The sequence below is a fragment of the Macrobrachium nipponense genome, chromosome 19 (assembly GCF_015104395.2).
Source record: "Macrobrachium nipponense isolate FS-2020 chromosome 19, ASM1510439v2, whole genome shotgun sequence".
NCBI classification, from domain to species: Eukaryota; Metazoa; Arthropoda; class Malacostraca; order Decapoda; family Palaemonidae; genus Macrobrachium; species Macrobrachium nipponense.
The window spans coordinates 37,458,954-37,481,971 of record NC_061088.1 but is presented as its reverse complement, the minus strand read 5'-3'; the positions used below and the strand labels follow the sequence as shown (position 1 = coordinate 37,481,971).

The following is a 23,018-nucleotide window of genomic DNA, read 5'->3' as shown; positions in this document are numbered from 1 at the left end:
ATATTATGAATAACATTAAGAAATAAATTCCTCTCAAAGCTTAGCAACTTTGAGCGAGTATGTTACTTCTGTCCGTGACCTGCTCTACAATAAATTTTCAGTTTTCTGGTAACAGGGTCCCACAAACCCCTCATTTAACTGTAAATGTTACCTGCATTGAAATAAGGCTACAAATCTTTATCGAGCAGACAATAACATTCTAAAAAATTAAATTTAGTTTTTTCCTTATGCACGGTAGCTACCTTATTCAACTCAGTAACTTAGACAAGTTACTGGGGTCACTTTTGACCAGCCGGTACCTTGAAGTTTAGATATAATTCGTATGAAGTATTAAAATATGCCTAAAGATTGTGTCGGCGGCCTATATATATATATATATATATATATATATATATATATATATAATAGTATATGTATATATATATATAAATGAATGTGTATATACTATGAGTGTGTGAGTGTATGTGTATGTCTGTGTATTTCAACATTAAACCCTAACAGAGCGGTTCCCGAAAAAAAAACATAGGCAATGTTCACTGCCATTTTCATACTCTACCTACTAAATCGTGTAAGGGATCCCCATACAAAACTCTTCAAAAAGATAACCTGCTTCTTGCACCTACATGGAAGACTTGTCAATGACGAACCTAACCTCCTCTCCCGCCCTCACCCCTTACCAAAACACGCACGCACAATGCACCCTTCTGTCTCGCATGCACTGTCTCATTCCTTGGATTTTCAGACCCTTCTTTTCTAAAACTTCAGTATTCCCGTCTATCTAACGCTCTCTAGAACTTGTGCTTTTCTTTCCTGCAGCACTTCCGAATCGTACACTTTTTCACCAACCTGTAATGCTCTATTCTTTCTACATGAATGAACCATCTCAGAACCTGATGCATCCTTTCACCCCCATACTAATCTTTTTGCATTGTCTGTATCCCAACATTTCCCTCACTATCAATCATTCCTTCGTATGTTCCAACCTTGGCTTCCATAGACTACAAAAGTTCTTCCCTATCTTTTGCACATATCCCGTTTACCTTCCTTGCCTCAGCTATTCTGTCTCATTTCTTTTCTCATCTCGCCATCATCTTTTATAATATATATATATATATATATATATATATATATATATATATATATATATATATATATATATATATATATATATAGTATACAGATAAATATAGTATATGTATATATATACAAAATGTTATGAGTTTGATCACATAACTGCAATTTTTTTTTTATGCAAACAAAACTACAATTGTCATTTAAAATCCAGTTTGCTCTACCTAGGAAATAGTACCGAAGGGGATTTATAACTGACTAAATGATTGTCAGTGATGGACTCAAATCACTGACGGCAATTATCAATGACTTCTGTGACGAATTAAAAAAAATAATATCTATATATATATATAATATATATATATATATATATATATATATATATATATATAGATGGATAGATAGATTGATAGATAGATATATGAATAGGTGGTGGCAATCAGCAGCCAAAACTCAGCTAAAAAGAATTCAAGGAAGACATCTTAAGCATTTACATTGCGTTATTGCTGACTTTTCCAGGCCTAGCCTCACTATATATAAAAGCTGTGAAAATATACACAATCATCAAGATATTACACAAGAATCGGACTAAAAACAATACTCTCAAAAGAGTTAGAAAATATTATATAAGAAATGCCAGAAGAGAAGTATGGCCATCAGAACAGGTGGAAAGGAGAAGAGTATCAGGGAGAAAAATGAAAAAGTCTTAACCGAACTATTCTCTTTGCAAGTCAAGCCAGGACTCTTAACTGTACATCCTGACTCTTGTCCTCTTTGCCTCTGCTCGGTGGCATTACCTTTCTCCTGGTATTTTATATATTGTGATATTTAGTAGCTTTTTAGTATACATTATTTTCAGTTAGATTCTTTTGTAATATCTTGATTTATGTGTATATTTTTACAGCTCAATAATGATGGTTAGGCTTGAAACGTCATCATAAAACACTGTAAATTCCTGAGATGTATTCTTCAGTTTCTTTTGGTTGTGTATATATATATATATATATATATATATATATATATATATATATATATATATATATATATATATATATATATATATATATATATAATGTGTGTGTGTATGTGTGTCACATATGCAGCGTCTATTTCAGAGAGTTAAAAGAACAATTATGGCCATGGTTAGATATTTGACCTTTGACCTGCGAAATTCATCTTGAGTATGCGTACTTCGTTTTCATTATTGGATTGTGTGTGCCAAAAATGAAGTCTCTATCTTGTATAGATCAAAAGCTGTGGCGAGGTTTAGTTCTGTTTCATCCTCACTTCAACTTCATTGTCTTTTATGGCCCAAAAGTCATGGCTGAGATTTAATTAGTCTTTGACCTTTGACACTTAAGTATAACTTTCTCCTTGATTTTGACCTCTTCACATCCATATTTTGTAAAGGATTATGTATCTCAAACATGACGTCTGTATCGCTTATAATTTTCAAATGTTATTTTCAAAGATTAATCGATTGAATTTATTTTACATTATCTGGTGTCACAGTTAAATTCTTAATTGACTTTGATCTCTGGTTGTCACCTTGACTGCAATTTGCTTCATAAGTAGATTAGTGCATTCCAAATTGAAATACCTTGTTTCATATCGTTCAAATATAGTGACCTACAAACTCAAGATATGACTATGACCTCAGTTTGCATATCGGCTTTATGAGTAGATTATGAAGCCTAATATGAAGTTGTCATCTCGTTTAGAATAATTGTTATAGCCAAAAGTTACCGTCTTCTTTGACCTTTGACTCTCGGGTGTAACCCTGACCTTGTTTATCTCTGCATATCAGCATCATTAGTGGACTATTCGTACCAAAGATTAAGTCTCCATCTTGTATGATCAAAAGTTATGGCTAAGGTCACATTATACTAACTGCTGTTCTGGACACTGACTTTGCCCTCGGCGCACTTGATCGCAAACCATTTCTCTTGAAACGTTGCAAATAGGACCAATTTACAACCGGTGGTAGGATGAGTAGACGAATGTACGCACACAAACTTAAAAGTGTGTGTATATATATATATATATATATATATATATATGTATATGTATATGTATATATATACATACATACACAGACATATTCATACTCAACATTAACTCTTCAGTTGCATAAAGGAGAAAGAGAGGGAGAGAGAGAGAGAAACGGCTTGTCTTTATATATATATATGTATATATGTATATGTATATATATATGTATGTATGTATGTATGTATGTATATATGTAAGTATGTATATATATACATGTACTATAGTGAATTGGTCAATTTGTTAATCCTTTAATGTCCGTTTGTTTATGCTTACCTGTACTGTGTTTCCCATTGTTCTGATCAGTCTCGCCTATAGTAAAGGGTCGTTAAGACCGAAATATCTCGGCAGTTCTCGTTTTTCAGTTTCTTCTGTGGCATTTCCTTGATATGACAAACCACTATGTATGGCATTTGTAGACTATGAGGAAGCTTTGAAGCTTTTGATTCTGTCAAAACTTGAGCAGTAATGAAAGCTCTTCGAAAGCAAGGAACAGATGAGTCGTGTTAGAACACTTGAACTACATAAAGACGGTAAGAAATTTCCGATTGAGAAAGGAGTTAGACAGGGAGACCCCATCTCTCTTAAATTATTCACAGCGTGCCTGGAAGAAGTTTTTAAGCATTTAGATTGGGAAAATGTAGGAATTAATATTAATGGGAAATGCCTTAACAACTCAAGATTTGAAGATGACATAGTTCTACTGAGTGAATAAGGGGAGGAATTACAAAAGACGATAGCAGATTTGAATAGAGAAAGCAGAAATGTAGGACTGAAATGTTCAATGAAAATGCAGAGACAACAAATAAGTGTTTCCCCAGGACATGAAACCGAAATTAAAAGAAGAATAAGTATGGGATGGAGAGCTTTTAGTAAACAAAATGAGATTATGAAAAGTAAAATGCCACTTTCTCTAAAAAGAAACATTTTTTATCAGATGGTCCTACCAGTATTAACTTATGTATCAGAAACTTAGAGCCTTACTAAAGCTTTAGAACATAAGCTAGTTACAACTCAAAGAACTATGGAAAGAATAATGATGGGAATAACACTAAGAGACAGAAAAAGAGCAACATGGAAACGAGAGCAAACTAAAGTAGAGGATATTTTAACAACCACTAAGAAAAATAAATGGGCGTGGACAGGACATAATATAATAAGAATGTCAGATAATAGATGGGCGAAAAGAATAACAGAATGGGTCCCTATAGAGATTGCAAACGAAGCAGGGGAAGAAAGAGAAGACGATGGATTGACGAGCTAAGAACATTTGCGGGTATAGAAAGGCATAGAAAGACTATAAAGGGAGTGGAAGGATATGTCAGAGGCCTTTGTCCTGCAGTGGACTAGAAACGGCTGATGATGATGATGATGATTATATATATATATATATATATATATATATATATATATATATATATATATATATATATTTGTGTGTGTGTGTGCCTATGTATCTGTGTGACGATCAGAGTACGCTTTCGTACTGTAAGAAGGAACAAGCCGTCATCGGTATTGTCAAATATACATAACAATAAGAAGAAGAACACAGCATATAGAAATTATGATGCAACATTCCGTTACACAAAGGCTTCGGAGAAAGAAGAGAAATGAAAGCAGAAAGGTCACAAACATAATGTAGTCGTTGTCGTCGTACGACGACAATCAAGTGTCATTTGCTGACGAGAGGATGAAAGTGTGCAGTAATTACATTTTTTGCATTTTACATTCCATTCATACCAGGAGTGGATTTCCCTCTCGGCCGTCCTTCACAACAGCTAGTCCCCGGGCTTCCGGTTCGAGAAATAAAGAAAAAAAGATAAATAAGTGATGCCATGTGTTGTGAATCCCTTCCTCCTCCCCTCCACCCGCCCCTCCCTCACATACCACCACGCCTGGGTCGACCATGTATGATAGACCCCGAATTCCCTCCCCTCGTGACCTCTACCTGGCGAGGCCCACCTAATGACACATCACTCGCTGACCTTCCTTTCCCTGGATCCTCTCTCTGCATTTATCCAGTCTTCCTCTTCTCTCCTTCTCCTTCTCACTGGCCGCTTTCTTGAATTCTCTGCATTTACAGTCCTTGCCCTGCATTCTTGCATAAGTGTCTCTCTCTCTCTCTCTCTCCTCGTCTCTCTCTCCTCTCTCTCTCTCTCTCTCTCTCTCTCTCTAGCAGCATTTACCTCTTCTTCAATACTTCATTAAGTGTGTACTACATAGGGCACTGTATCCCTGTATCCACATATATATATATATATATATATATATATATATATATATATATATATATATATATATATATATAATTATATATAATATATATATATATAACACATTCTCTCTCTCTCTCTCTCTCTCTCTCTCTCTCTCTCTCTCTCTCTCTCTCTCTCTCTCTCTCTTGAACCAAACGAGAAGGTACAATGGGTGCATTCTTTAAAAATACAGTGCCTCTGTTGTCCCAAGCTGTGAATAAGTTTCTAGTTATCAGACAACTGTTGTGGGTCGCAGCTAATTGGAGGGAGAGAGGGGTGGCCTTAAAACTAGGTCTGTGTTTACTGCTCCGGAAAAGTGTTTACCATTAAAACATGAGGGCCACAACAAGAATCATTCATAAGACTCTCTCTCTCTCTCTCTCTCTCTCTCTCTCTCTCTCTCTCTCTCTCTCTCTCTCTCCCTGCTTTATGAAAGTGAAGAAAGAACGCTAAGCATGAATGAAAGACGAAACGTGAAAGTTGCAGAGATGAATTGTTTACGTAGGACATAACATGAAAAGAATTGCAAGGGTGACAAGTAGGAGATAGGTAGAAGTGGCATAACAGTCACCTTAAAGGATGATAAGTTGGTGAAAATTCGCAAGTGATTATATTAGGAAAGGATAAGAGCAAGACATGGCTAAGTAGTTGGTGTGGGAAAAAAGGGCTCCAATATTCAAGAAGCGAGAGAAGGCTTCAAAAAAAAAAAAAAAAAAAAAAAAAAAAAAAAAGCGATTTCTGCAACTGATACGTGCTACTCGACGTGTGCTGGTGGGCCTCCTGTGTAGATTTAATAAGTGATAAGTGTCTGGGAAGTTTTTTGCATAAGGGTTCATCCACGTCTGAGCTGAATTAAAGTACGAGTGTGGCCCTGAAGATTGCCTTATTTATTCCCGATAGCCACCCCTTATCAAGGGGAACTGTTTAATATTGAAGATAAATGGCTATGTATTTCATCATTAACACGTACATGCGCAAACATGCACATCCGGGTCGTGCAGACACGTCATCCATTTTTTTCGGCGCCTGTCTGATGACATTTATTTTCTCGCACGACATCCTTTTGAATCTAGCGTAACTATAAACATTCTTATGTTTTAATTCTCGAAGTTAGGGATTGTCAAATTATCTCTAATACCGTGAAGGAGATCACCGACATGCCGTTTGCAAGGTCCAGGGCCTCTCTCTCTCTCTCTCTCTCTCACTCTCTCTCTCTCTTCTTCTTCTTCTTCTTCTTCTTCTTCTTTATCCTATATATTTACTTTTAGTTTTGCTCGTATTTACTCGTTTATTTCTGAGATTCACGTAATCGCATTCCTTTATTTCTCTTCATTTATCTTGTTTAATTTCTCTTCTTTCTCTTCACTGTCCATCTTGTCAATTTTGGAACGAGTAAATGTCCATTCATTTGTGATTTCAGAAATTTTATTGATTTTCTTTATAATAACTTCCTATACAACTATGAACTCGGACAAGCTAGAATCCATTTTTTCTGAGTGAGTGCGTGTATTCTTTGGTTGTGGTAATATAAAAAAAATAATGCTTCGTGGAGTAGTAAATCTCGTGTTTCTAAAGAATATAATAGTCATAATATGACTTTGGGCTGGGTCAGTGTTCAGTTTATTTCCCTCTCCATTTCACAATCATATTTCATCTTGGCCCCTGTCGTCGGAATCGAAATTGCTCTCGACATTAGCCCACTCTTTTATCAACCAGCGTTATTTTGTCTCTTGAACTTTATTATAGTAATTCCATTTGCAATTTTATTATTTTAATCTTTATTTTTATCAATCTTCTATTTCTTGTGTCTGTGTATTGCAACGCAAACTGCGCACGCAGCTTTACGCTTGACGTATAATGGTATGCATAATAACAGGGGCTTCGCCCTCAGAGTTTGCGCGTCATTGTGTCAGGCGAGCGCTGTGTCTCGTGACCCTGGGTCATTTCCCTCAGTGACAGTTCGGGGCTGTAAAAGATAAAATCCTTTTGGCTTGATCTTAGATAATGGTCTCGGAAAGGTGTTGATGCCATATTGTGGATAAATTACTCTAAATTACAGATTGAATTTTGTGATATTAATATGTGCGTATCACACACACACGCACACGCATTATATGGATATATATATATATATATATATATATATATAATATATATATATATGTGTGTGTGTGTGTGTGTGTGTGTGTGTGTGTGTGTGTGTATACATATATTTGCGTCTATGTCTTTTTTAGTCTCGTGAAAGTATCACTGTGATTTTTGGATTAGCAATGGTAGTAGTGAAAGGAAGAATTTTTTTCTGAATATACCCGTTTCTTCAGATGGACTGTATGTCCACCCAATTTCATATGACTCCGTCTCTCTCGATAAGATCATTTCCCCTCATTCGTCTCACCTCACGCATTCCAGTTCGTATCATTCTCGAAGTCTTTACTTGAAGGATTACAGTTTGCATGTCAGGGATTCTGAATGTTTCCCTCTGACACCTTTGGGGGTTGGTCACGTGGCGTCTTGGGGGAAAGAGGTCAAATGGATTGATATTATTTCTAAGGAAATTTGACCTCGAATTTTAGCTCTGATCCTGTCACAATCTTTTGCGGAAGGCCAGACTCTTGAGGGCTGACAGCAACGTTTTCTCCTGTTCATTTTTGTGTCTTCCTAGATGATCGCATCATCATACTGAGATCATTCTAGAGCATCGACCTTCATTATCTTTTATAGATTGTATTCATTTCCAGCAGACAGATGATAACATCATGATGCTAGAGCAACCTTAAAGAAACGAGTCAATGGTGATTATCTCTTATGCTAATAACACCAAGTGTGAGTCTTGTATTAACAGTGAGACAGTCTTCGCGATTATAGCAAACAGCTGAACTGTCAAACTAACGGTATCTCTCATCGGTTATCAGTTGCTCGCACGAGAAAATTTAATCACTGATAGCACTGTAATGCAGTCGTGTTGATGTCAGCAGATATCGGGTATGAACTCGCACAAGAGCGTTTAATGACTGGTGGGCAACAAGATGATGTGTCAGAGGTTGGGCGAGTTATGCAGTATTATGTTCGTAGTCACGACTGACAATGATATAGTCATGGAAAAGTGGAACAATTTGCTATCAAGAGCTAACTGCATAATCATAAATATGAAAGGGATACTGAAATGCAACTGGAATGTTATTCCTTCGGTAACTCCGTGTCCTCAAATGTTGACTGTATAACTTCTCTGGAGGAAAAATCAGTCATTAATTATATGCTGATAACAAGAGTAGTGATTCAAGGCTGGTAGTGTGCATTCAAGACGATACCAGCACGTAGAAAGTACCTGCAAAACTAGTCTTTCGTTATTTTCAAGTTTACGACTTTGCTGCGCCTTCGAAGACTTTAGTGCCATTGTTCATTCAAAGACTGCTGGCGTCTATTTCGTTAACAGCATTCGGCGTTAGGATACTTTCGAAATCCTTTGTTCCTGAGATTGCCGTCATAGAATTTTATAGACAAGTTTCACTTCAAAGGCGGATACTGAGCTAATGGCTGATGTTGATAGTTTAACAATGGATCCCTATTTCTTAGCACCTTGAGATGTCCTAAACTTGATCACATAGAACTGTTCTCTAACTAATAGCGCACTGTTAATATGTATGTTAAGAATACGATGCATCAATTAACAATAATAATTATGAAAGTACACTTTCTGATAGCTCTAAGATGCAATGGTGATACTTGGATGCAGTCACACGTCAGTAATAAGATCGTTCAGAATACTGACAGCAATTACTGGAACCAAGCTAGGGAAGCATCTCACTGCCACCCTTTTCCAAAAGCAGCAAGATATATACATAATTTGGCAAATAAAATAAAAACAAAATGCATTCAAAAGATTGCGAACAACAATACGATCCTCACAAGGGTTGATGGCCACGAGAAGGTTTGTCATTGATTGGTTATAATGGATGGTTATCCACGTTCCGAAATTTTGTCTGTCATATTGGATAATAACTACTCTGTGAAGATGTATATAAGGTAAATAACTCACCCACCTTATGCTACCGAGTATGCATGTGAAAGTGCTATAAGATTTACGACTATAGCATAGCCGTTACTTATAATTCCTTGCGAGTATACTTTGGTATGTGAAAAGGTAAATTTTATATATAATATAATAATTATTATATTATATATTATATATATATATATAGATGGGTGTGGGTGAGGGATAAATATATTTATATGGCGTAAATATGTAACGTTAATAATATGCGTATTTAGATCGTATATTGAATTACCACTGCTATCAGCTATACAAACGCACACACATATAGTATATTACATACACACACACACACACACACACACATATATATATATATATATATATATATATATATGTGTGTGTGTGTGTGTGTGTGTGTGTGTGTGTGTGTGTGTGTGTGTGTGTGTAGGTGAAGGATATGCATAGTCGCATACCGTAAGTATGTAGTATAAATATTCATAATGGTGTAAATTGAATTACTGTTATTTGTTTCAGCATATACGGAAGACTGATGAAAACACACACTATACTACATATAATATATATATATATATATATATATATATATATATATATATATATATATATATTATCAATTTATATACATATATATGCATTTATGTATGTATGTATGTTTGTGTATGTACTATATACATAGGGTTGTTATTGCTATTGTTTTATTAAAGTGGAAAGATTTACGACCACCATCCATGTTTAAATCCGTAATAAAAAGAAAAAAAAGAAAAAGAATCTACAATAACATATATTGTACTGTATTTTTTAGGGTCCCTTTCCGGTCCTCCCGAAAAACACCCTCGCGAGAGGATGGGCTCCTCCCCTCACAGTCACGCACCGGTTGTAAATGCGTACATACTTACGCACGCATGTACGCCTACATACACACGAACATCCACGCTCACATGAACATGAAGTGTAATTTGTTTACTGCAAAGGCTTATCGGATTTCTCTCCGCCTGCTTGATAGGGGTTTGTTTCCACTGTTTGTGAAGTTCGTCGCTGTTTGTTTGATGTTTCGCTTCCTATGTTTGACTTCGTTGTTTGCTCCCTCCTGTGTACCTATGGATTGCCACTGGTTTTTAGTTTTCTGTAAAAGAAAGCTATTGAGATGGCTGTGTGTCTGTCCTCTCGCACTTTTTTCTGCCCGCCCTCTGATCTTAAAAACTACTCAGGCTCGAGAGCTGCAAAATGGTATTTTGACCATCCACCCTCTAATCATCAAGCATACCAAATTGCAGCCCTCTAGCTTCAGTAGTTTTTATTCTATTTAAGGTTAAAGATAGCCATGACCGTGCGTCTGGCACCGCACGCAGGCCACCACCGGGCCGAGGCTGAAAGTTCCTTCATGGACCGCGACTGAAAATTTCATTCAGCATTATGCACTGTACAGAAAACTCGTTTCTTTGGCGCATTTTGTGTTTGTTTTCTGCTCTTTTGGTTTTCAGGTGCCTATGTATCGCTGTTGTAGAGATATTTCCCCAGACAAATTCTTTTCTCAATACAAGTGAAGGAATCATATGATTGATGAATGTTTCCTTACCTTTGGTTCTGTCATCTTTTCAAAATTTTTGTTTGCTTCTCCATTAAATTGAAGCTTCATACCATCTATCAGGTTTCACAGGTTACGAGATGTATGGTGTACATACATAGACGCTTTTAAATACTGCTACGACTACCATTAAATCCATTTTTATTCTTATTATTATTATTACTGACGAAATAAATCCACAGTTATGTCACTGTCCATATATTGAAAGATAAATCTGAACAGAAAGTTTTCGGGAAACTGTTCGTACAGTTTCCCGAAAGCTTTCTGTTCAGATTTATCATTCAATATAGTATGTACATTGACATAAATGTAGATTTGTTTCTCCGTTTCAAGACTCATGCTACAATGAGTATTTCTTAGTTATTATTATTATTATTATTATTATTATTATTATTATTATTATTATTATTATTATTATTATTATCATCATTATTAAAAAACAAATCTTCCATCATGAATATTTTAGGATGAAGATGGAAGTTGAGCAGACTACTGAAAACTTAAAACTATCATTTAATTGCTGACTTTTGCAAAATAGCCATAAAACATTGGGAATTTTAATTTCTCTTGAAGCATTCGTTGTATTTTTCTATCATTCTTTACATGAAAAAAGACGTGTGGAAAAACGCAAACGGTCATTAACGTTTAAAAAAGAAATCATACACAGAACAAAAAGCACATAAGTTGAAATGGTAAAAACTGAAAAAATATGAATATCTTTCTCTCTCTCTCTCTCTCTCTCTCTCTCTCTCCTTGAACTTCCTATTTTGTGCTGAAAGTGTGCATTAGTTCACAAACGATACATGGGGCTTGTAGTTTTTGTTATATTGAAGTTTATTTTGTACAGACTCTTTATTACATCTTATAAACCACGATTTATGTTAGAATAAGAGTATACTTTAATTCAAATGAAAAATATAGGTTTTATGGAAAACAAATTCCGTTCATGTCTACTTTATATTACAATATGGGCAAAAGTTATGTCCCATACCTGCATTTTTCTTCCGACTTCCTTTTTCAGGACGCCGTCAGACATAAGTAATAGATTTCCTCCTCCGTCAGATCTCACAGGAAGGAAAAGAAAAGCCTTGTTGCCGTTGTCGCAGTCATTCGATCACACAGAAAACACTCGATGGCACTGCTTTTGAAATTGCCATCTGACGATACCTCTATCCAGTTGAAGGATAGTCTCTCTCTCTCTCTCTCTCTCTCTCTCTCTCTCTCTCTCTCTCTCTCTATATATATATATACTATATATATATATATATATATATATATATATATATATATATATATATATATATATATTATATATACACACACACACACACACACACACACACACACACACATATATATATATATATATATATATATATATATATATATATATGTGTGTGTGTGTGTGTGTGTGTGTGTGTGTGTGTGTGTGTGTGAGGTTCAACGCTCTACTTATCAACTTTGGGCGTGTGAGATGGCTAGTATTGTGGAATTTTTTTGTACATGGATAGTATCCATTACTCAGCATTTATACCATGAATTTGGCATATATATATATATATATATATATATATATATTATATATATATATATATATACATAGATATATATATATGTGTGTGTGTGTGTGTGTGTGTGTGTGTGTATGTTTTTTTCAACATAAACTCGTTTTCACTAGTAAGGAATGGCTTCAGAGGTAAATGAACTCTAACAGTCAAGTGCCTCATCCATAGTATAAATGCTGAATAATGGATGATCTCCGCGTGCAAAACCTTCCTCAATGTTAGCCATCTCTCACACCTAAACAAAGCCGATAAGAAGCGCGTTGAATCTCCTACAGACACTGCAGCATCAACCTCTATCTTGCATACTCACGTGCTATCTTGATATTTAGGCCCCTCCTTTCCCAAACCTCTACCGTCACTCCAGCACTTTCTGGGCCTCCTCCTCCTCCTCCTCCTCCTCCTCCTCCTCCTCCTCCTCCTCCTCCTCCTCCTCCTCCTCCTCCTCCTCCTCCTCCTCCAAGTAATTGGAACAATTACTTTTGTACAAAAACAGACAAGCGGGGGCGGGGTTACAGTTTGTTAATCTGGGTAGCGTGTTCTTTAAGCAAAAGAGACAAGGAGAGAGAATTAAGGGACAATCCAGGATGGAGATTTAAATTCCTTGTTGATGTGGCTTCAATAAAAATGGATTCCAACAGATTCCTTTTGCGGTGATCCTTGATCCTGCAGATAATCGAGGAATTATCCCAGTTAATAGCATGGCCTGGCTTAAGCCTGGCTTAAGACAGGCCATACTATTAACGGAGATAATTCCTCGATAATCTGCAGGATCCAGGATCACCGCAAAAGGAATCTGTTGGAATCCATTTTATTGAAGCCACATCAACAAGGAATTTAAATCTCCATCCTGGATTGTCCCTTAATCCTCTCTCCTTGTCTCTTTCGCTTAAAGATCACTGACAAGATTAACAAACTTTAAGGTCCCTCTTTCTGTTTTTGTATATAAAGGTCTGTCAGCTTCCATTATATTAACCGCCAAATGCACTGTTTTTTGTATTTTTACAGATGATCCAGTAATGGGCTGCTCAAGGAGCAAGAGCCCGTGCCAGCACAAGGCTGGCTTAATTTTAAACAACATCATCTATTATAATCAGTATAAACTTGAAAATGTAGAATATACTATGAAAGTACCTGTTTGAAATCCCCAGTTTTTCACTCACCTTTCTACCGTGGATTTAAGGATATACACACACACACACACACATATATATATATATATATATATATATATATATATATATATATATATATATATATATATATGTATATATATATATATGTATATATATATATAGTATAAAATAATACATAATATAACTATATATATGTGTGTATAAATATAATAATATATATATATATGAATAAATATATAGGTTATTAATATACTTATATAATATATTATAATAAAATTATAATATATATTATATATATTATATAATTTTTATATATGTGTGTGGTGTGTGTGTGTGGTGGTGTATATAATGGTATGTGTCTGTTTGTGAGTATGAGTGAAAGCGAAAGAATGTATATATGTGTGCGTTCGTTTTAGGAGGAAATAATTCATACGATTTTCTTAATACCATTATTTGCTGCTCATAAGAAATAAGGAACTGGGACCTAAGCTCATGATTTGTCTGTGCATGTTTGTATCAGTTATATTGGATCTTGACTTATCCTGTGCTATATTATCTGTTTGCGAGAATTGTGAGCTTCATTTCAGTAATAAAAGTATGATCTCAAAATCTTGTTATTGAATGTTATGTAAGGAAAAAATGTCTATAGATTCTAGAAGTATTATTATCATTATTGTTATTCATAAAAATCTCATAAGAGCATCAGTCACTAAAATGGTCAAGAAATCCACAATTGTATAGGTGTTAAAATATATGTTAGAAATATATATATATATATATATATATATATATATATATATATATATATATATATATATATACAACACACACACACACACACACACACATATATATATATATATATATATACACCGACGAGAGCTTTCGAGAACCTGTTCGGTTCTCCTTCTCAATCCCTCAGATTAAGGAGAACCGAGCAGGTTCTCTACAGCTCTCGGTGATATATTTCTAAAATATTTACAGCTGCACCATTGTCGATTTCTTCACCTTTGTTATTATTATTATTATTATTATTATTTTTTTTTTTTTTTTTTTTTTTTTGCTCTATCACAGTCCTCCAATTCGACTGGGTGGTATTTATAGTGTGGGGTTCCGGGTTGCATCCTGCCTCCTTAGGAGTCCATCACTTTTCTTACTATGTGTGCCGTTTCTAGGATCACACTCTTCTGCATGAGACCTGGAGCTACTTCAGCCTCTAGTTTTTCTAGATTCCTTTTTCATTATTATTATTATTATTATTATTATTATTATTATTATTATTATTATTATTATTATTATTATTATCAACGCGGTTTTGTTTGATTCGGGTACCATTGTATCCAAACCGTCAGAAATGACTGTAATGTATAAGAGGGTCGCGATAGATAGTCCCGACCGTAGGTATGTTTCGTACCTTTCCGTAGCTTTGATAAAGTCCCTTCCTCCTGCACAATTATTTATTTCTAGTGGCTGAAGAGGTTGGCCATGACCATACATGAAAAAGATGGAAGTATTCCCATTTTTATGTTAAAGACACCGAGACAACAAAGTCCTTCACCGAACTCACAGTGAGAAAAATTCGCATGAGAGAACTCTCCTTCGTAAGCAGTGAATAAACCGCATTTTTAAAGACAGAGCCCGAACACTTCGAGAAATACAGAGGAAGGCAGAGAACACACCTCAATCTGGAAGTGAATGGATATTTGATCGATCAAATCAGCTTTCCTTTGTAACTAAAGGGCAGTTAGACGAGCAACTTCATACCCTTCGCTAGCCCGGGCCTGATGACTCGAATAAAGGCAAGGATAACTTGTATCTTGGAAGAAATAAGATTATAGAGCGAGGGGAAACAGGTGATAAGAGAGAAGAGTCCGTAACTTGGCGGTGGAAGAAAACAAACCTGTCAGCCACCGAAACGATTGTTACAGAATAAATGTGAGAAGTGGTATCCTGACGGAGGTAACACGGCCACCCAGGAGAAGTACGTAGAATGCAAAAAATAGCAGATAGTAGCTTTTGACGAATTCTGGAAAATAGCTATAGTCGGTCGCTGGGTGTTACAAAGTCGCCTGAAGGAATAGATCATTCAAGAGATAAGTGACTATCTTAAACGATTTAGCATATACTAGAGGTGTATCAGAAAAATGAAAATCGGATTTGCGGATGCGGAAATCAATTTTTTTTACATTTGCGGGCAGCGATGCGGATATCAATCTTTTAAATTTGCGGATGCAGATGCGGATATTTGATGACTATACCCTTGCGGATGCAGATGCGGATGTGGATACTTTGTAAATCTAAATACTTTGGATATATTTAATTATTAAAAACAATTTCAGCCAAATAATTCAAAATTATGTGTTACCATATAATATTTGATGCACTAATTGAAAGTAGAAACATAAGTGCGTATAAACTTTCATATGAACCTACAAACAGTAACAGCGACACGCGAACCTTTTAGTTGTCTTAGCACAAGGTTATTTCATGCTCATTGCATGATAAGGATAACAAAACTTGAAGCCATTCTTTTCATTAGAGAGAGAGAGAGAGAGAGAGTCTTTCCTAAAAAATGTAATACCCTGCCTTTATGATTACAACTGCCGTGAATGACATGAAATTACTCAAACAAATATGCTTTAAAACAAATCTTGCTATAACAGAGGTAAGTATGAAATATATACTGTATGAAATGTGTAATTGTGTATCACGTATTCTGTATAATAAAACGCAAAAGCCAAATTTAGCACAAAAAAAAAAAAAAAAAAAGTCTACATTTAGTAACTACAATGTAAGAGTATGAACTATTAAACACTGAGTAGGGGGTGATATGCTCATATCCGCATTCTCAAACTGCGGATGCGGATGTGGATGCGAATGTTGCTCACAATGCTAATGCGGATGCGTATGGGGATGCAGATGTTAAGAAATTGTCAATGTGGATGTGGATGCGGATGCGGGTTGATAAATAATGCGGATGTGGATATCCGATACATCTCTAGTATACATCTTCTAAATATCAATAAAAATCAAAGATGCTTCGCCTTATCGGCAAATCAGCTATTATATACAATATGCAGTGAGATCAGAGGCGCTCCATGAACATGTTTGGCGACAAACTTTGGAGGTCTTCGTGTGGGCTTTGCCCTGACGACAAACGACTTCCACTATTCATACGCAATCTTGCAATGAAGAGATATAAATGATGTTTAGAAGGAAATGCCTTTTGCCTAAACTGTCCTCTCAAAACGACCTTGTATTTATTAGTAGATTGGAGTAACACTCAGATAAAGGAAAACACATACGCACACGCACAAACACATACATACATACATATTATATATGTGTGTGTATTATATTGTATATTATGTATGTATATAGGTATATAAAAAGCTAGTCAAATGGCAAAACAAAAAAAATCTCTTCTCCAAATGGTAAAAGCTGCTCATAAATCTTCATTCAAGCCATAAACTGTCCTATACAACCAAGCTAAACGACTCCAAATTAGGCGAATTGTTTTTGCCGCCTCCATCTACCTCATGTAATCATTTTAAGCAAATTGTCCGCCACCCCTCTCCACCTCTCTCTCTCTCTCTCTCTCTCTCTCTCTCTCTCTCTCTCTCTCTCTCTCTCTCCCCTTTTGTCGCACCCATGGTACGAGGGGACAATGGTACGACCTTTCCGTTGCCTTGTGATTAATGGAACTTGGTTATTTTTGGGGCCCCCTCTTTGAAAATGGCTTTTCCATCTTTTCATATTCCGTTCTTTAGTGTTGACGTTTTTTCAGCCTTTTCTTTTTTGTGGACATGAAAAGATTTCGTTATTCTATCTTTTTTTCTCATCGAAACACGACAGAAAAAAAATGAGGGTTGTCTGGCTTCAGTTTAGAGCAAAGGAGACATCAAGGCTTCTTAAAAAAAATTATTCCTTTTAAGAGAGAGAGAGAGAGAGAGAGAGAGAGAGAGAGAGAGAGAGAGAGAGAGAGAATAAACTTCAAAGTGACCAGGTTGTTCCAATGTTCCTATTTCATGTGTCCTGTATCAAGAATGTCAGGATGTACAATACATATTTGGACTGCAAAAGGGATGCAAGGAAAATCAAGGCCTTTCGGTCAATGTTAATTCGAAAAAATAATGTCAATAATTGCAGTAAAACGACAGCTCTTCGATCACTGTGCGGTAGCAGCAAGAATTCATCGAAAAATAGCTTTATCACAAATCGTACGGGTTAGATCTAAAATGAGGGCACTTTTTCCATCATTCAAGAGCAAAAACACAGTCCCCGGGACACCTTTATAATTTCAGTTAAATCAGAACCAGGACTTTTATAAAAATGTTCCTTCCGCAGAGACGGAGTACACGTCCATACAATGAAAAAATCTGAAAAACTGCAGCTTTACGCTAAAAAAGGGAGGTGGGGGATAAAAAGATATTGTATCAGTGTAGTACATGAAAAGTTCAGTTAGTACCTGGGAATGATTGTTATTCTGCAGTTCGTAAGAGGAAAGAGTAATATTTGAAAAGATTGTAGCTCGGCAAATCCGGGTAAGCCCAAGCTAGGATGCGAGCAAATGGCAGTTCTGTAACCCATGATGAACAGAGACACAATTGAAGTAATGTGGTGAATTTACATACACAATAAAAAAAGTAAGTTATCTAACAACAGTTTTTTTTTTCCCGACCTAACACTCGAACTTTTTATTTCCTTTTCTTGTTATTTCCTATGTTGTTGTACCTGTCCTGCTTGTCAGAACGTAAGAATTCACAATTCAATGTTTACTGGAAACTACCAACCGAGCGGTAGTTCTCCCGGATGTCATTTTCACCCGTATCTTTCCATATTCAGCAACGATTTGAAAATGGCTTGGTCTTGTTAGTTAGGTAGTCACTGAAATGGGAAAGACCCTCTCTCCTTCACCCCTTTTTAACCGCAAATGCTAATAGATTGGTCCGTCAGCTGTTAAGCACTTAAGTGGGATTCCCTACCGGTGAAGTGCTTACAGATTATGTAAATTCACCATATTATTTTTATATTGTCTCTGTTCATCATGGGTTACAGAACTCCCATTTGTTCGCATCCTTGCTTGGGCTTACTCGGATTTACCAAGCTACAATCTTTTCAAATATCACTCTTTCCGCTTACGAACTGCAGAATAACAATCATTCCCAGGTACTAACTGAACTTTCATGTACTAAGCTAATACAATATCTTTTATCAACGGCTCCGCCCCACCCTTTTTTGGGGGGCGGGGGTCGGGGGGACGGGGAGTGTAAAGCTACAGTTTTTAAGATTTTTTCATTATATGGACGGATAGTACTCCGCTTCTACTGAGGGACCATTTCCCTCAAATTTATGATTCTGATTTAACTGGAATGCAAAGCTACCATCTTTTCAAAACTTACTCTTTTCCCTACATGAACCGCAGTAGGTTGCAAGAAGAAGGTGGTGGTTCTGCAAAATACTTAAAGCAGAAACAAGAATTCTGAAATCAACATGATGCGGAAACGATTCGAGGCAGTAGATAGGTTGCGCCATTAAAGTAGAGCAGAGACTAGGATTCTCATATCAGAGCGTGACAAAGCAAAGGAATCCATTAAGATGGCAGTTATGCAATGTTTGTAGAGCAGAGACACGGTTTCTGTAATCCATATGTTTGTTTGTTTGTATGGTGTTTTTACGTTGCATGGAACCAGTGGTTATTCAGCAACGGGTGTAATCCATATGCAACAAAGAAAAAACTGGAAAAGATGGTCGTCCTGCAATGCAGATCAGAAACAGTGGGTCTAGACAGACGACGTTGTTCGACAATATATAGAGAGGATGCAGTGTCCGCATCGACGAAGAGGCAAAGTGAGAGGCAGGGAGAGAGAGAAAGAGGAAGAAGAGAGGGCGGACCAAAACATACGTGCTGTTATCAGCATTCTAATCTCCCTTAAGTAGGGCGCAGATATCCCTCCGACTTCGTCACGCGACCATATCTTTCCTCATACATAATGTATCCCTTTTATTCGTGTCTGTTGCAAGATCATTTCATTAAGAGCGACGAAACGGAGACGCTGTTCAGCGACACATTCGTTGCCAGACATGAGTTTCTTCCATGTGACCTTTCATTGACATTCAAATGTGAGTCATGATAACTCGTATGGTAACAGAATAGTTGGGATTAATCTCAAATGGAATTAAATATGTAATGTTGGTTGAAAACGAGTAGTACTTGTTTTTCTTTGATTTGGATAGAAGCAGGGAAAATATACTCTTTTTTTAATGTTATATTGAGGAATTATTTCTCTATACACATTTTGCCCTTACAAAGTAGATAACATAGAATTTTTACCTTCCTGCCCTATGCAAGTGTTTGTTTGGACGAGGTTTGTCCTAGCTATGACCAACCGCAGTCACCTAACCATTAGGTACATAATTCAGCGATGAAGTTAGATGTCCCATGGCTTCTCAAGAAATTGGCAGTTATTCTCCTCATGGGATCAGTAAAGGTAAGGCGCATGGGTGATAAGTGCACCCATAAATATATGAATATAGTATATATCCCCACAGAAATATGTAAATAAATGTGCGTGTATCACCCATGCAGCATTTTTTAAAACCGCTATAGACGGTGGCGCCAGAAGGATGGAGTCTTTCAGTTCTTAGCAAGTCTCCGGAGATGAAGTTACTATACTCTGTTTTTTTCCATCTGTCCACCCGCCTGTTGTGTTTGCGTATGGTAACACCGTCCCGGGCTTTAGATAGTTACATTCAGCTTACATTCAACAATAATAATAATATCCCATTTCGAATATTAACGGTGTAATTCGCATACAGTAAATTATTAAAACACTTTCCAGTTGCAAATGTACACCCAGATATCCTTTTATTTACCTAAAACTTACACATAGCGTAACTATTTAAAGCCCGGGACGCAGTGTTACCATACGCAAACACCACAGACAGGTGGACAGATGAAAAAAAAACAGAGTATACTCACATGTCCTCTTCTTGACCGTAGCAGACACCAGTACCCACCATTTACAGCTGAGCCAACTGGTGGGTGGCTGGGCGGGAATCGAACCACAATTCTTGCAAAAACTAGCCAAGTGCTTTACCACTGAACTACAGTAGCAGATCCTTCACTGATGAATTATGGTACGAATGTTAATTTTAACATTAACTAATGCTTCTGTTAACCAAACCAACAGTTGAATTCAAAAGGATATTTATCGAACGCGTAACGAATCCCCAGCATAACAAGCACTACATAACAATGATTGTAATGATGTCATATTTTGTACGCCGTGTTTTGCGTGTAACGCTGACACGTCCATACACATCTGCACGGTTTGCATACATATCCGGCCTGCAAGGTTGATGACTCAGCTGTCAACAACAATTATTTTGTTCCTATCTTCCCTCCCGATCTAATTGTCGTGCCTGTATATATATATATATATATATATATATATATATATATATATATATATATATATATATAGATATATATATCTACATGTATATATATATATATATATATATATATATATATATATATGTATCTATAGATATATATATCTATATATATCTATATATATATAGATATATATACATATAGATATATATTTATCTCAAAAAAATCACCATAACGTGACTGGAAAATCTTCAAGTAATCAAAGTCCACAATTATGTAAAATGTGTATTAAAAAATACATAAAAGACGGAGCTTTCGTCTACTTGATCAGTAGACCTCATCAGCCGTACTCTTCGGCTGATGAGGTCTACTGATCAAGTAGACGAAAGCTCCCGTCTTTTATGTATTTTTAATACACATTTTACATAATTGTGGACTTTGTATATATATATATATATATATATATATATATATATATATATATATGTATATATATATATATATCATGCTGTGTGTGTGCGTGTGTGTGTGTTGTGTGTGTGTAAAAATTCCTTATATTTCAAATACTTTAAGCCAACAATTTCACTGTTTCTTTTCCCTTTTATTTGGATGACTTTTGTGATTATTCGTTTTTCTTCCAAGAATCACAGGCTAAAGGAGTACTGTGCACATTCAATAAAAAAAAATAGTAGAGTAATGATTTTTTTAGACTTTTATGGACATTTTTTAAAACTTCATAATTTATGTGCCCTCGTAAACGTCGTTGACAAATGCACATGTTACCATCCTACACACAGATTAGACATTCGTGCAGTCACAGATTATTTCGACAGAAGGTAAAAATATCATTTTATAATATGCTGTGGTCATCCAGTCTCTTGTTATCACACTAGATAAATTTTAGTTTTTTAAGAGCTTGTTTTAAAAATACAAGTTATGAAAATTGCAATATTCAAAATACAAGCTTTGAAGTGCACACAGTTCATCGGACAACTACACTTGACACAAAAAGTGTCCAAATAACAAACAAGCACAGGTAAAAGGCAAATACAAGTTAAACGCAAAAGGAATACCCGACATGGACACAAATACCAACAGCAATCACAAAGCTAAACACAAAATGGGTTCTCAACCCATTCACAAACGCCAAACATGCAGGTCGTCCGTTGAATGGGTGCTCGACACGGAGGCACATATGCAACACAACAAAATAAGATTAAGCGCAAAGTAAGAGCTCAATATTTGCACATATTATTAAACAAAAAATATGAAACTCGACATAAACACTCAATACGGAATCCCAATTGCTATCATGGAATAGAATAAGGTTAAACACTAACGAACACTTGACACTAACGCACTTGTAAATGAGACAAACTAGTATTAGCACCAAATGAGCGCTCAGTCTGAAGACATTTAAGAACACTGAATTGCAAACCGGGTTTGGAAAACGACCACTCTAGCGACAAACCGAAACGATCGCGTCAAAGGAGCCAGATGAGGAGGTTTACTAAAGTCGTCCGCGTGACTGGCAGCGAAACAGTGGTATGTTTTCTCTCTGACCTCAGAATCAGCAGATCCGCCTGACTGGGAGCGGAGTAGTGGTGGCCCGTGGTCCCATCGTTCTCCACTCGTCTATTGTTTACAACTGGGGGTTCCTATCGCAGTTCCGGAGGTTTTAAATAGGCTGGGAGGAGGGGTGGAACTGTTATGTCATGGGAGGTGTTACTGGGGTTGAGGGTCACCTAGTTTTTTTTTTTTTTATTTTATCATTATATTCTTTTTTCACGTAAAATGGTGCGGTCCTTTGTGATGAGGTGGTGTCTGATATATGAAGGTTGGAAATTGTTAGAGATGTTCGAGATAAGTGATTTCGGGTAATAGTGTAATAAGGTGGTGTAGATATACGTTCTTCATCATACATACATACATACATACATGCATATATA

General features: G+C 36.1%; 1 protein-coding gene across 2 annotated transcripts in view; it reads right to left on the bottom strand.

The window, feature by feature from the left end:
* The window catches only part of LOC135216268 (serine/arginine repetitive matrix protein 2-like), a 350,391-nt gene extending 327,675 nt beyond the window's left edge, over positions 1–22,716 (bottom strand). The window contains exon 1 of one of the 2 annotated variants that reach the window (XM_064251443.1): positions 22,633–22,716. The gene's annotated coding sequence lies outside the window, so the exon portion shown is untranslated. Of the gene's footprint in view, positions 1–22,507 lie in introns of both variants that reach the window. The other variant, XM_064251436.1, reaches the window with a different exon arrangement.
* Positions 22,717–23,018: the final 302 nt, after the last annotated feature.